The sequence below is a fragment of the Pan paniscus genome, chromosome 12, assembly GCF_029289425.2.
Source record: "Pan paniscus chromosome 12, NHGRI_mPanPan1-v2.0_pri, whole genome shotgun sequence".
Taxonomy (NCBI): domain Eukaryota; kingdom Metazoa; phylum Chordata; class Mammalia; order Primates; family Hominidae; genus Pan; species Pan paniscus.
The window spans coordinates 28,080,909-28,096,731 of NC_073261.2; the positions used below are offsets into that span (position 1 = coordinate 28,080,909).

At 43.1% G+C, this 15,823-nt stretch overlaps 1 protein-coding gene across 1 annotated transcript in view; it reads left to right on the top strand.

Moving 5' to 3' along the window:
- The first annotated feature begins 2,113 nt into the window (after nt 1-2,113).
- The window catches only part of AFF3 (ALF transcription elongation factor 3), a 597,738-nt gene continuing 584,028 nt past the window's right edge, over nt 2,114-15,823 (top strand). Inside the window, exons 1-2 of the mRNA XM_063594766.1 lie at nt 2,114-2,359; nt 15,536-15,618. The gene's annotated coding sequence lies outside the window, so the exon portion shown is untranslated. The remainder of the gene's footprint in view (nt 2,360-15,535; nt 15,619-15,823) is intronic.

Below are 15,823 nucleotides of genomic sequence, written 5' to 3' on the forward strand. Positions count from 1 at the left end.
ATAGCCAATGGAAGTGAAGGCACCCTGAAAGAGGAAATAGCATGTGCAAAGCTGTGACATAAAGCAGCCTGAAAGTTCAAGAAACCATGAGTGGTGGTGGGATTGTTGGGTGGTGAGGAAGGAAGTGGTATCAAGGATGGCAAGAGATGGTATTGGGGAGTGGGCAGAGGCCACTGAATCCAACATCTCGCCTGCCCAGCCATGGAGCCTAGGGATTTTCCTGTGGGTGACAGGGAGCCATTGAAGGGTTTAAGGACTGGTCGTGGGGTGAGGGGAGTGTACTGTCATCATTTTTGTAGTCTTTTGCAGAGAAAATTTGGAGGCAGTTTGGAAAACACTCTAGAGCCTGACATGTGAGAGATGAGTTAGGAGGTCACGTGTCCCCACTTTTCTAATTTTGTATCTTCTTCAGCAAAAAAGTCTGTGCCGCCTATTCTGAGCAGATGTATGATTATTCACAAATGATATACAATACAACTGTATTCACACATTGCATGCCTTGAAACATACACAAAATGTAAACACTAAAAACATGACGTAAAAATAGATGTAAGTCTGGGAACTCGATGGAGGTGGTGGCTGCACAGCATTGTGAGTGTACTCAATGCCACAGGATTCCCATCTTAAAACAGCTCATTTTATGGTATGTGAGTCTTAATTAAATACAAAAACCAGACAAGTGTGGGTAGATAGAGATTCAATTCCTTTCTTCTCATCCTTCAGTGAACGGTCTGGTGTGCCCTGGGTGCACGTACCCCTTGGGGATTAGGGCAGTGATGAGAGGCGATGGAGGGAGGGTGTGGCTGTGGAGATGCGGATGGGAAGAAGGATCTGAGGAGTGACTGAAGAGGTAGAATGGGCAGGGCTTGGTGATGGAAGGTTGAAGAGTATTCAGCAAAGAGAAGAACGCGGGAAGCCTCCCCATTTCTGGTTTGGGTATAAGATAAAGAAACGTTTTCTCCTTGCCAGGGACAAGAGGCAGACAATACTGGGATAATTTCCCAGGGCTTGGGATAGGACTGGGTGGGGAAGTTTCTAGGTATCCAGTCTCAGGATAAGGACGGGCCTGTTTGGATGAGGATAATGGAGGGTCAAACCTGAAGAAGCCAGATTAGCAGAGGCAAAGTGAGAGGTCAGAAGGTGGTTAACTCAGAAGCGGGTAGAGACCTGAGGAGCAAGCTGGGACAAGGCAGGAGGGAATTCACAGGCCACATGGTAAGCAATGAGTGGGGTAGAGGACAGAGCAGGGTTTCATTGTGGCGAGTCCGACGGGAGGTGCTGGGGGATGTTCCAGGAGAACAGCAGAAATGTGTGATGCTATGGATGTGGGCTTGGCAAGTTCCATCTGGAGCTGGGAAGAGGCCACCCATGGAGAACAGGAACCATGAGGCGGAGAGTGGAGCTTGCAGGAGGGCGAAAATTAAGACCAAAGAATGGAAGCCTGCCAGTGTGAGAGACTGCCTGACAAAAACCAGGAGAGTATGGAGTCATGGCAGCCCAGGCAGAAGTTCTGGGAGGAAAGAAATGGTCAACACTACAGGGAAGTCAAACACTGCCAGTGGAGACAAATAGGACAGGAACTGAAAAAGCATCCATTAGTGAATCCCTGGTGTCATTAGTGAAAATAATTCCAGGCATGAATGGGGAGAGGGAAGGGTGTCGGGCAGGAAGTCCAGTGCCCGTGGGTTGACTGAATGGGAGATGAGGAGGTAACACCCATCATGTAGGTCATGTAGAGCAGCCTTAGGACATCTGATTCCTTGCCTAAGACTCTTCTTTCCTGGTGTAGCTTTGTTCTAGAAAGGTCTGGAAGACTTGTCACAGTTCCGATGCAGGATGAGCCTTTGGTCCTGATCTCTTGGAGGCCCAGACAGCCTGGGAAACCAGCAGAGCTTTGGACAAGTTAAGCAGCCCATTGAAATCAACATTCTTGATAATCATATATCTAAGAGATTCCAAAATGTTCCTGGGATTCTTTTATGGGTCCACATAGGGTTAGAAAGCACAGGGGTCAAACAGGCCTTCTCCCTTGGCCTCCAGGGCCACCATCCTCTGCTTTTGTCAGTTGGTCTCCCCAGAGTAGAGTCCAGGTTCCTGCTTCCAGCCTTCTGGTAGACCAGGCCCTGCCACAAGTGAGAGTTGGCCGGTTGGGTATCTGGTTTAGTCACTCGCCTCCACACTTTCACATCCTCTATCAACACCTGCACACTTGGGTTGTGACCACACATGCTCTTCCTGTTTGTACAGAAAGTGCCATTCAGAAAGCTCGCCAGCGAGAAGAGAGCTCCACGCTCAGCCTCAGAAGAAAGACGTTCAACGACTTACTGGGGAGAGAAAGAAAAGGAACGGGAGCTGAGAGGTAAGATCAAACTGGAGGGTGTGCGGGCCCTCTGGGATGCCTTGCATGGAAGAGAGGTAGCCCCGACTTTGTGTCCTGAAGGGTGGCGCTCTAAGTAGCTGTGCCCATGCTCCGCTGGTCAGGGCAGTGGGGAGCATTCTTGGTCAGCCTCACCGAGATGGTCCAGGCCCTGGTGAACAGCCAGAGGGATTGAGAAGGAAGAGATGGGATGTGACCAAAGTTGGTCACTGAAGCCGTGAGTGTGTGTATGTGTGTGTGTGCATGTGTGTGTGTGTGTGTGTGGGGTGGAGGGTGCACATAAAGAAGACATAACCTGGGTGTGAACATGCTCACACACACATTTATGATGCTGGCTGGGGCCTTATGAAAAGTGTGTCTTAACCTCATGTTGCTCATTAGCCATAACCTCAAAAATAGAAACCATGACATGGCCACAGACTGGATCCCAGTCAATGGCCCCAGTGAGTGAGCTTGCAAGGAGAGATCATGGGCAGTTCCACCTAAGGCCACCATCACTTCTGCAGAAATGACTTGGAATAATGACCTCCTCACTGTTAGGGGCTAACAGCACTATATTTGTATTTCTTGGATGGAACATTGTATATGTGTGTATTTGTGTGTGTGTGTGTGTATGTGCATAAACACATCATGTATTTATACACATTACATTGTGTGTATGTGTGTTTATGTGTGTATATATATGTACACACACATATGATATAATGCAATATACACAGTGACCAGATTTTTGAAACCAAAAAGAACTAATAGCAAGACAAAGGGGTTTTTTTCCTAATATGTGATTTCCTTGCTATTCAAGTCTCACATATATAAAAATGAAATAATGTCTACACATGCATTTCATAATTCCTTTTATTCAAAGAGGGGATCATTCAGGTAGCTAAAGGTCAAGTGTTTACAATAACAAAGTGGTGGTAAACTCATTCTTTGAATGTTGATCGTACAAACTAAATAATCCATCAAAAAATGTTGTCTCTGCCATTATTAAAAGCATGTGTTCCTTGGTGCAAATTTTAAGAATATTCTAACTACAAGAGCACCTTCCTTTACCTAGGGCTATCCCATCTCACTGTTGAAGTGAAGTGATTACAGTGAAAGTAATACAGACATTTAATATTCTTAGTTTTGGTTGCGTTTCTGTCAACTGCTATTTCCTTGTTCTAGGCGTAACTGCACTTAGTGTTTAGTGGTGTTATGCATATTTATATTTGATTTGCATTTAGAAAATAGAAAAATATATACATTGCTTATTTTCCAGATTTCAAGGTTTAAATTCCCACTCTAACATGATGGTTTTAGGCAAGTCACTATACATCTCTGCATCGGAGTTCCCACATCTGTAACACAAGTACAGTAGTAGACAGTAATCCCTTCCTCTTAAGAATTAAATAAGCTAATACATGCAAAGTGCTTAGACAAGTGCCTGGAACATTGAAAGGGCTAAGTAAGTATTAGCAGCTGTTATCATTGTCATCATCATCATCATCATCATCATCACTACCTTTTGTACAATTAAGCCATCAAACTTGAAGGGACATGGTAAGAGTTTGGGAAAGGTGAAAGGTGGGAGGTGGTGTGTGTAAAATGGGTTTGGGAGGTGACACTTAAGGCCAGAGCAGTGACATTACAGTCCTTACACGGTAGCTACAGACAAGTAGTGAGCAGGAAAGAGGAACAGCCCAGAACACCCCTCCCTATGAGGCCTGCTTGTGAGAGAAACATGTTCTGGAGCTCTGTGGGCTTGATGACATGTACTCATACACATCTTGTACAGCAAACCAGGAAATAGGCACATGGAACGGTGACATCCAAATGATAGTATATAACATGCGTTCAGTGCCTCTCAGGTGTGAGACGTGGTGCTCGGCATTTTACACACGTTTTGTTATTGTATCTGAGCCATTGCAATTATGCTTATTTTAGAGGAGAGACTGGTAGGTAGCCTAAGAGTGCAGAGCAGGGAAATAGCAGCGTTGGGATCTGACCATCTCCAGATTCTGTGTCCCAATCCCCCACCCATCACACCCAGAATACAAAGCAAGTAGTAACAAAACGTGACCAGTGAGGACGTCCAGTTTCAGAGAGTTTAAGAAACAAGTTCAAAGTCACAGAGAAAGCTGAAGGCATGGTGAGAAGCTGGATGCTGGTTTCTAAATTCCAACCATTTTTTCTACACCACTACTCAGAGGAAGGACCTGATGTCCTGCCTATCAAGGTTGACAGCTATGGACCCTTCCATAAATAACTTTTATCTTCTGCACTTCCACGTCTTTTTCTGTGAAGTGGGTGTAATGTCCTGTCCTACAGAGTTCACAGGATTTTATGAGGGCTCAATGAGTCTACATACGTAAAATGCTGTTATATTATTTCCGAGTCATGTAAGGAAAACGTGTTGAAATCCACCTTCAGTAAAGGCAAGTTAAATGGAAATGAAAAGTATAAATAATGCTGGTTCTTAATGACATGTCATTAGGTATGATTTAACTTGTTCTTTCAAATGACCCATTTGCACCCTCTGGAGCTGATGTTCCATAATTTGTGCAACCATTCCCATATATGAAAATTTAGTTGATTTCCGGTTTTTGAATATCACAAGTTAAATTGCAATGACTGTTCTAGAAATCCTTTAGTGCAATCATCCTATCTGTTCTTTTAGTATTTCCAAGTCTGACAAACAAGTCATATCTCATTTCTGCTTTCATTTGCCTTTTTTTGGTTATTAGTGAGTTGATTCTCAATGTTTTAAAACATAGCTTTGCCAAAAACTAAAAACATTATTCTTCATCCAGAAAACAGCCAAAAATACATGCTCCTTTCAAAGTGAAATGGCACCATTGTTCTCATCATTAAAATACAAGCAGGTGTTTGTGTGCAAATACAAACCTATTAAAAAGCATCTTGCACAGATATTCCTCTTTGTAGTTTTTCTCTGCACTAAAAATGGGGGGTTATAATGAATACAAGACAACTAGACTCCTGCAATAACTAATAAACATGACAATTTGATTTATTGCTGTTCCTCCCCTATAGCCTGTTGACAGATTTTTCTTTATGAAAAAATTACCATGGTTTAAATCTCTATCATATGGCACTTAATTCAATCGGCAATATGTTACCAATTAGATCCTGCTTAAACTACCATCAGCCAGCAGACCAGGGGACATGTTAAATGGAATGACAATCAGATAACTAGTAAAATGCTTTGTGGCAGCTTTCTCAGGACCAAGGAGCAATGTGGAGACCATGGATAATGAAGGGAGAAAGGGCAAATAGGGCTTTTACTTTTCCCCATCCTGAAAATTGAAATTGTTTCAAGTTCTCCTAAAAGCATGAAAAGAGTTTGTGTTTGAGTGGTGGTTGTATAAGTCGATATTCACCACTTCCCTTCTGCCCTTCATCCTCTTGCCCCTTTGATGATAAATTGGCAAACAGAAAGGCATTCTACTCCCAAATCCTCTCTAATGTAATGATGCATAACATCAACTTAGTTGTTGTGTCCCATTTAGTGGTGTCTTTTTTTTTTTTTTTTGAGACAGAGTCTTGCTCTGTCACCCAGGCTGGAGTGCAGTGCCATGATTTCGGCTCACTGCAATCTCCGCCTCCTGGGTTCAAGTGATTTTCCTGCCTCAGTCTCCTGAGGAGCTGGGATTACAGGCGCCCACCATCACGCCTGGCTAATTTTTGTATTTTTAGTAGAGATGGGGTTTCACCATATTGGCCAGGCTTGTCTCGAACTCCTGACCTCAGGTGATGCGCCCCGCCTTGGCCTCCCAAACTGCTGGGATTACAGGCATGAGCCACTGCACCCGGCCTACTGGTATCTTTTAAGATTTCACCTTTCTCCCAAGCCCTGGATGATGACCACAGTAAAGAGAAATCTTTTTAAGTGGTATGAGCTCCCTTTTTCTATTTTCCTCTTGGAGTCTGGTTGTATCAGACAGTGCTCCTGTTGCAAAAGACAGAAACCGAATCAGGCTATGCTGAACAAAATGTCAATCTAGCAGAACAATATTGGGGGCTGATTGACTTAAAATAGAGCAGCAAGCAAAGGTAAGAACACCGTTAAGAACCACAGGAATGGAAATGTGGCAACAGTCTGGGCCACATGATGTGGCTGCCACAGTGACAGATATGACCTCAATTGTCCCCATATTGGGATGTCACTTATTTAAAATCCCAGAAAGAGGGGAGAGAGTGATGACCCCTGTTTAGATCACATGCTTTCCCCTTGAGGAAAGGTAGACCCTCCATTAGACTTCCGGCCTATCTCCCACATCTATGCATGGTGAGGCATCCCCAGAAGGAAGACTGCGGTGGTAACAGGAAGGGAAGATAGTTGGTGGTGACAGAAAAAAAATCACAAATGTCTTCCACACAGTCATTGCACGGTGAGCTCTGAGTGGAGGCTGGCTTGTTATCATGGGCAATCTAACCGTTGGTGGGTTTGTTTGCAGAAATAGGCGTACAAAAGGGAGAGCTGGCAGATGGCCACCCCATGCTTCCTGCATCCTCATTCTCATTGCTTTGCTTCCACAGCTGGGAGTGGAGTATGAAGACCAAGGAATTTTCTTAAAGACCTGAGCAGTTATCTGGAACTCCTCACAAAATCACAGTAATGGGTATTATTTCCCAGTTCCTACTCTACACTGGGCATAGATGTTATGGACATCTTCTGAGTCCCACAACATCCCTGCAAGGCAGATACGATACTCTCCTTTCACCTATGGAGAACGGAGGCTCAAAGAGGCTAGGTGACCCTCAGGAAACACAGATGAGGGGTCCCCGCCCAGTCTGCCCAGCTCTGAAACCTTCCATGCCAACTCCCTTAGGGCGATCCTGAGTCTAGGCTGTACAGGGAGTTCATGTGGTTGTATTTGAATAAAATCCCTTTCCTCCAGGATGCCTCTGTGTGTGTGTGTGTGTGTGTATGCACGTATGCACATGCACACATGCACGCACCAGGCACACATAACCAGGAAGAGTACTGAGGGGAAAGTTAGGGGCTCAGAGGAAAAACATCCCATGTGTTACAACTTTGCCTGGGCTGTCCCTGTTTCTAAATACCATGGCAATATTTTTTGAAGCAAAGATCAAAGGACATATGGTCTGACTCATGGGTTAACAAAGGGAAAAATCTTTGAAATTGGGAATATCTGGGACATTCTGAGATGTGTGGCTACAGTCATTCCCAGAGCACCTGGAAATCATGAAGTTCTTTGGGAAACACCATGAAATCCTGTCATATTAAATCCCATCCTCCAAACTAGGAACGATTTTACTAGCAGAGATTAGGACAGCCTTATACATTGGTTATATAACTTCATACATGTGGGATCCCACATGGTGAAAATAATAAAGGTGTTGCAATCTGTTTGTATCAGCAGTAAAATAATTCAAAATAATAGAATTCTTTATATATAAATAGATTCCTTATGGCAAAAAGAAAAAGGCCAGTAAGAAAATGCAATGGGGAAATGGGATGCAATTCATAAAAGGCATCAAAATTTAAATACCTAGAAAAGAATTTAAGAGGAAACACCACGAGACCTATATAAAAAGAATCTATAAAATCTACTTAGCGATGTAAAACATACATAAATGGAAACATATACCACATAGAAAACTCAATATCAACTCTCAGGAAACCAATTTTTATTTTAAAAGATTAAATTAAAATTCCAATGCATTTGGGGAGGGAGAGGACTTGATAAAATTCAAATGTCAAATTTCAAATTAATTTTAGATAAGAATAACCAGGATACTTTTGAAAAAAAGATGAGAAAAAGAGGAAGTGTGCTACTTGTTTTGTCAGATACAAAAGCTTCAGCGGTCATATAGCTCCAAATGGATAAACAGATCAATGGGGGAGAAGGGAAAGTGTGAAAGTGCACACACACTCCCACTTGTGTCCATTTAGAATATGGGAAAAGCCCCTTTTCAAATCAGTAATTTCAAGAATGAGGACAGTCATAGTGAGAATTGTCAGTCTTCATTTGACTTGATTCTTCAGCTGATTTGACACATTCACTTCTTCCTTCTGGAAACCTTCCTCCTCTGCCTCCCAGATCATCATTCTCTTCCTGTCTTCCTACCACACTGGCCGCGCCTTCTCGGCCTCCCTTTTGGGTGCCTTCTCCACCTCTCCCACATCTCCGGGTGGTGAAGCGCCCCAGTCCCCCGACGGCCCTGCTTTATCTGCATTCGCTCCCAGATGATCTGGTCCACTGTGACCACTGAAACACCAACGATGCCCAAACTTACATCTCCCAGCCCTGACTTCTTTCCCGACTACAGACCCAGCTCTCGCACAACACTCAGTTTCTCCTTTTGAATGCGTGTTCAACCTTAGTCTTAACATGTCCGAAGCAGAATTGCTAATTTCTCTAACTCCAGCCCTGTTCCTCCCACAGTTTTCTCACAACCCCACGAAGCCCCTTCATTCTTCCAGTGTCAGCCTAGGACCTTGAAGCCATCCTTCACTTCTTTCCTTCACAACCCGTAGCTAATCCATCAGCAAATCCCATCTGTGTGTTCTTTGAAATCATCCAGAATTGAATTGCTTCTTAGCACTTTAGCCTCTGCCTCCCTGGTCCTGGATCCTATGGTCTCTCCCCTGCTCTCCAAAGTAATCTTCTTTCCACACTCTCCCTCCTTCACACTGTTCTTAGCACAGAGCTGGAGGAATTCTTAAAACACTTAAGTCAAAATATATGACTGCTCAGAACTCTCCTGTGGGTCCCTACTTCACTGTTCAGTTGTCCCTTGCCGCATAACCAACTACCCTAAACCATGGTGGCTCAAAACAACTTTCCTCATTTGCTCAAGATGTCATGGGTCATGAATCTGGGTCTTTGGTTATCTGGGCTGGCTGAGCAGGAGGATCCCCTTCCACTCACATGTCTGGTGCCTTGGAGCTCCTTGGGCGCTCTCTCTCTTCATGTGGCATCTCGTTCTCCCGGGCTCTCCCCGTGCCTTGGGCTTCTCACAGAATGGCCATGTTTTGGTGGTTGCACTTTTTGCATTGTGATTGGTTTCTAAGAGGCAGGAAGCAGAAGCTGCCACAGCAGTTAAGAGTTGCTCCTAAAATACACAGCAGCCTTTATCCCGTCTTCTATTGACAAAAGCAGTCACCAGGCCTGCTAAGACTCAAAGAGGTTGGGGAATAGGTTCCACCTCCTGAGGGAGGCGTGACAATGCCACATTGCAAAAGAGCTCACACACACTGCCGTGGCCATCTTTGGGAAATACAATCCACTACCCTCACCCAGTGCAAAATCCAAGGTCTTCACTGTGACCTATCAGGGGCTACATGATCTGGCTCCTGTCACCCCTCTGAACTGTTCTAGTGCTCTCTCCCTTATTTGTGGTACTGCTCCAGTAGAGTGGTCTCTTCATCATTTCTTGAACACTCCTATGTCATGGCCTGGCACCTTGGAGCTCCTCCCCAGATGCATAGGTCACCTCTCACTCCCTTTAGGTCTCTGCCCAATGCCACCATTTCAGAGAGAGCTTCCCTGACCACCTTGTATAAAATAGCCAGCCTCTCCCTGTTCACTGCATTTAGCTCCATTTACCATATATATTTAGTTGCCATTATCTGCTGTTTCCTTTAGAATGAAAGTTCCTTCTTGTATCCCAAGGACCTAGAACAATGCCTGGTCCTATGGGTCTTAGATAAACTGTTTACTGAATAAATGAATGATTGGATAACTTTTCAGTAAATGATATTGAGACGCTGTCTAACTGCTATGGGTGGTGGAGAGGAGAGTAAAAACTAGATGCAAACCTAGTGTGTTAAATCAAAATAAATTCTAAAAGGATCGTCATGTGAGATAATAAAGCTGTAAAATTGCTAGGGAAAAATTCAGCTAAAGATTAAATGATCTTGGGATGAGAAAGTTTTTTGTACGCCTGATACCAAATAAATAAAGTATAACTGAAAATAAAGATAGCTTTGACTCTGTCGAAAATGCCACAAAAACATAAAAAGATGAATGGCAAACCTGGAAAACTACTTCAATATGTAATGACAGCTTACTATCCTTCATATATAAGGAGCTCTGTCAAATAAATTCAGAAAAAAAATACAGATGCCTAATAAGCAGTTGGGAAGAAAAATTTTACTTTATTAGTAAACCAAAGCTACACATTGAAATACAATAATATTGATGAAATGTTAATGCTAGTATTAGTGTTGGAAAATGCATATTTTTATACAAGGCTTATATGAATTCATGTTGGTACAAACTTTCCTGTGGGTAATCCCCTGTAGTAGCTGTCAAAAGCCTTAAAAACTAGATATTTCTCCTGATGGGTGTATGTGCAAAGATATTTATCATAATGTGTTTCATCATAGCCAAAATGTGGAAACAAGCTACATTTCCAAAGATAGAGAGTGGCTTGAGCAAATTGTACCATATTAGTCCAGTGAAATACTATGCAGTCATGTAAAATCCTGATATATATTTCTTTTGAAATATAAAGATGGCCCCTTTATATTATTATTGTTATTTTATTTTATTTATTTATTTTTTTGAGACAGAGTCTCGCTCTGTCACCCAGGCTGGAGTGCAGTGGCGCGATCTCAGCTCACTGCAAGCTCCGCCTCCCAGGTGCATGCCATTCTCCTGCCTCAGCCTCCCCAGAAGCTGGGACTACAGGCGTCCGCCACCATGCCTGGGTAATTTTTGTGTATGTTTAGTAGAGACAGGGTTTCACCGTGTTAGCCAGGTTGGTCTCGATCTCCTGACCTCATGATCTGCCCACCTCGGCCTCCCAAAGTGCTGGGATTACAGGCATGAGCCACCGTGCCCGGCCTATTTTATTAAGTGAAAAAAAGTTGGATAAAAAGTAGTACATGAGAGCCAGGCACAGTGGCATGTGCCTGTAATTCCAGCTGGGAGGCTGAGAAAGGAAGATTGCTTGAGTCCAGGAGTTCCAGGCTGTAAGTCACTATGACCATGCCTGTGAGTGGCCACTGCACTCCAGCCTGAACTACACTGTGAAACCCTGCCTCTAAAAGAAAAATAAAAGTAGTATGTGTAGTATGACTGCACTCTGGTTAAAAAACAAGCAAGGAAACATACATACTAGGAGATACATTTTCAAACATTAAAGTGAATATTTCCAGTGATGGAATTGTGGATGAGTGCAGGGGTTTTTTTTTTAATTGTTTTTACTTCTCATATTTTATTTTATTTTTTAGAGACAGGCTCTGGCTCTGTCACCCAGGCTGGAGTGCAGTGGTGATCACAGTTCACTGCAGCCTCCAACTCCTGGGCTCAAGTGATCCTCCCGCCTCAACCTCCTAAAGTGCTGAGATTACAGGTGTGAGCCACCGCACCCAGACAGCAATGTAGTCTTTTAAAATATGAGAGCCAGGTATGGTAGTGCATGCCTGTAATCCCAGCTATAGGAGGCTGAGGTGGACGGATCACTTGAGCCCCAAGAGTTCGAGGCTGCCGTGAGCTGATCACACCTCTGCACTCCAGCCTGCAAGACAAAGCAAAACCCCGTATCTAAAAAAACAAAAACAAAAACAGAACATTGAGAAAACCCAACCCATTGACCTAATTTCTTCTTTCAAATTTGAAAAGGCCAGCATCATTCAATTTTTAAAAATTTTTAACAATATATTTTACTTAATCCAAAACAAGAAAAAATATTATCATTTCAATGTGTAATCAATATAAAAACAGGAAGTGAGATATTTAACATTTTTTTTAGTACTAAGTCTTCAAATTAGATTAGCCATGATTCAAATGCTCAGCAGTCACATGTGGTTAGTGGTTACCATAGTGGACAGCCAGGGTCTGGTTATTCACTTGGCATTAGTGTATGTATACTGCCTTGATACTTCACTTAATTTTCAACTAAAGCTGAGGATGAAGAGGAAAAACGATACCGCACACTTTGATTTTCAAGAAACTTTTCTAAATTTCTCTAGCCTTTTTCTTTTTTCTCTCTTCATTAAGTGATTATATCTTATTGATCTTTCTCTTGATTAAGCAGAAAAAAGACTTAACTACATTCTTTGTCTTTTTAGTAGTGTTGGCTTTGTTTTGTTGTTTCTAGGGTTATTTTCTGATTGACAAAAATGTGTATATTTATGGCACATAGCATGATGCTTTGATATAGGTATACATTGTGGGATGGCTAAATCAAACCATTTAACATATGTATTCATATGTATTACTTGTCATTTACTTATTTTGTGTGTGTTGTGAGGATACTTAGAATCTACTCTCTAAGCAATTTTCAAGCACATAACACATTGTTCTTAAGTATAGTCACCATGCTGTACAATGGATCTCCTGAACTTATTCCTCCTGTCTAACTGAGGCATCCTTCAATTTCAACAGCAGAATTCTAGGTACAACCTGTGGGTTTAGATGGGGAACCAATTCTCCAAGATGTGGAACTAAGAATGTTCTGCCAAAGGAGGTGGAGTGTGTGGCGGGCCGGTCCTCCCTTGGAGCTGGGAGCAATGTACCCCTCGAGGCAGGCGCTCCATCCCACCCTGACTCCTTTATGTCCTGGCTGAGTGAGGGTGAGCCAGTTACCTGTTCTGTAAAAGGGGATGGCAGATTCAATGATCAAAGATATGAACCCTTCTTAGAACAAGGTCTAGGTTATAGTGGGTGCTCAACAAACATTAGCTTTTAACATTACTATTATCTTCTAATGCCATGTATGACACACAGATGGAACTTTAAAAATGTTTATCCACGCCTGTAATCCCAGCACTTTAGGAAGCTGAGACAGGTGGATAACTTGAGGTCAGGAGTTCAAGACCAGCCTACCCAACATGGTGAAACCCCGTCTCTACTAAAAATACAAAAATTAGCCGGGTGTGGTGGTACATGCCTATAATCCCAGCTCCTCGGGAGGCTGAGGCAGGAGAATCACTTGAACCCGGGAGGCAGAGGTTGCAGTGAGCTGAGACTGCACCACTGCACTCCAGCCTGGGCAACAGAGCAAGACTCTGTCTCTAAAAAAAATAAAAATAAAAAAATTTTTAAAAAGTTTATTTATTCTTTCACTCATTCATCCCTAGATCCCTGGGGTATGTGGTAGTCTTTGGTGGCAACACTGCTTTATATCAACATTTGACTCATATATATAATGGAAAGGGTGCTGCAGAAGTTCTTTAATTCTTGAGAAACCTATATTAAAAGGCAGCCTCTCCCAGGAAAACTGCACTCACATCATATCATTAATACTAACCTGAAAATCATACTCATTCAAGTAGCTTAAGGGATGAGAAAGTACCATAGAGAGACTAAACCAACACTTTCTCAGTTTGGTTAAACCAATAATAAACTTTGTCCCCAGGTGTAAGTTTCCCAGGATTAGTAAGCTGCCCCGTTCTTAAGCAGTGGCTGGAATGTTGAGTGCATCTTTGTTGTTGTTTTTTTAAGCAGGGTGTTTATAATCTGGGGCTAGAGAAACGTGGAGCTGAAAATATTGCTGTGGAGTTTCTGACAATTAATTTTATGAGTCTATTATTCAATCTTTATTGTTGTCTGGCCTGCAATTATATTTTTGTACTTTAAGAGATGCTTGACTATCTTTGTTTGGAAATGAAGAGTGAGTGGTTAACCTTCTGGCCTAGCAGGTGCCCTCTGTCATCTCAGCTGAGAAGCCTGCGGTACTGCTAGTGTCTCTGTCTCTGTGGGGCTGTCCCGGAGGTAGCTCATGCCCCAGGGACCTGCGATGGCAGCCCAGTGATCTCAACAACCCACACTGCAGCCAGTGATTTTGCTCACAAACCTCCTAAAAGAACTACAGGAAACTCCATACTCTGAAGCTTCCTGGAAATCAGTATTTGAAACTGTCCCTTTGGTGCCCAGGGGCTTTTATTTCTTAGGCAATGCACTGCTATAAGATTTGGGCAGGCAGTGATGTGCCTGTGGGCACACGGCTGAGCCCGTGGATGGAGACTAAAATCCAGCCCACACTCCACTTGCTCAGAGAAAGGGAAACCTGTTTTCTAATTCTCACAAACGCATTGGCATCTCATCGAGCCCTGTGCCCATGGGGTGCACTCTTCAGAGCGGGTGTCTCTTACTTTTGCGCAGAGGACAGGCCCAGGTGAGGTGAGTATCTGGTCCGGCAGAAACCTGGGGTGCAGAAACGTGGAGCTGGCACGGAGCCTTGCCTGCAGAGCATTCTCGGGCACATCAGTTTTAGGAAGGATGACATCTGCAAGCTATGAACCTAGCCATAGTTTGCACTAACACTGAATGTATTCATGAACTTCTGGAAACTTCACGCACCCTACCTGAGTTTGGAGACTCCTATCTCAATCATTCTGCTTTACGTGCCACACGCTGTCAACTGACAGGGAGCTACTGAAAGTGTGACATACACAATATGCCTTCCTTAGGACAGGGATTCCCGCTGGCAGTACTTGGCCATGGCATGCCTCCTTTTCATGCACAATATGAATTCTATGAGGCAGGACTACATAGAGGCCATGTGCAAAGGCTTCATTGAGTGTTAGACCTGGACTGAAATCCCAATTGTGCCTCCCACTATAAAATAATATTAACCATCACTCATTGCACGCCTCATACATGCCAGGCACTAGAAGCTATGTGACCATGAGCAAATTACTTTTCTCTCTGAGTCTCAATTTACTCTTCAGTTAAAATGGGGACAATAATGGAACTCTCATCCGGGTTGTTGTGAGGATTTATTGAAGCTGTATCCAATTCATTTAGAGTTCTGGGAACATGCTAAGCACTCAGTAAAAATTAGCTGTTTTTATTATATAGACACTGGATCTGCATCAGCTTTAATGTGCCAATTACCTGAAGAACAAGTGAATTAGATGTATTTGGAAGAGGGTTAATTCCCCAGGCTGGTGGGGCATTTTGTGAAGCACAATAGTAATTTTCTAAATGGCTCTGAGTAACCTGTAAAAAAGCATGCATGTAACACAGGCCCCATTGGGTTCCTAGAGAGTAAATTGCCCAGCAGAATGACCTGATCATTACTTGCTTGTAAAGCAAACTGTTTTATACATGAATATGTATACACACACACACACACACACACACACACACACACACACAGAGTTATAGGACATTTGCCAGGGAAACTACTAAACTGATGTTTTTGCCTAAATACCCAATCGCTTTTGTTTTGCAGAAAGTTTCACACATATGATTTAGACCTTACGATCAGCCATTGTTTACATCGGGAAGCATCAATCCGGAGTAACTGGCAAGCAGGTACACATTCAAGTGATACAGTGATATCTCTGCTGCAGTTTCCTATGATTCGAGGGGAAAAGTCATTTGGGATTTTTGTTCCAGAATCTCATCAAAATAGATATTTTAGTTACGTTAAGCGGTTGCTGCTGCTAAGCCAGTCAATGGTGACAATGTTGATGAAACCAGGGGAACTGAGAAGGTAGCCAGGCCTATGAGCTGTGGG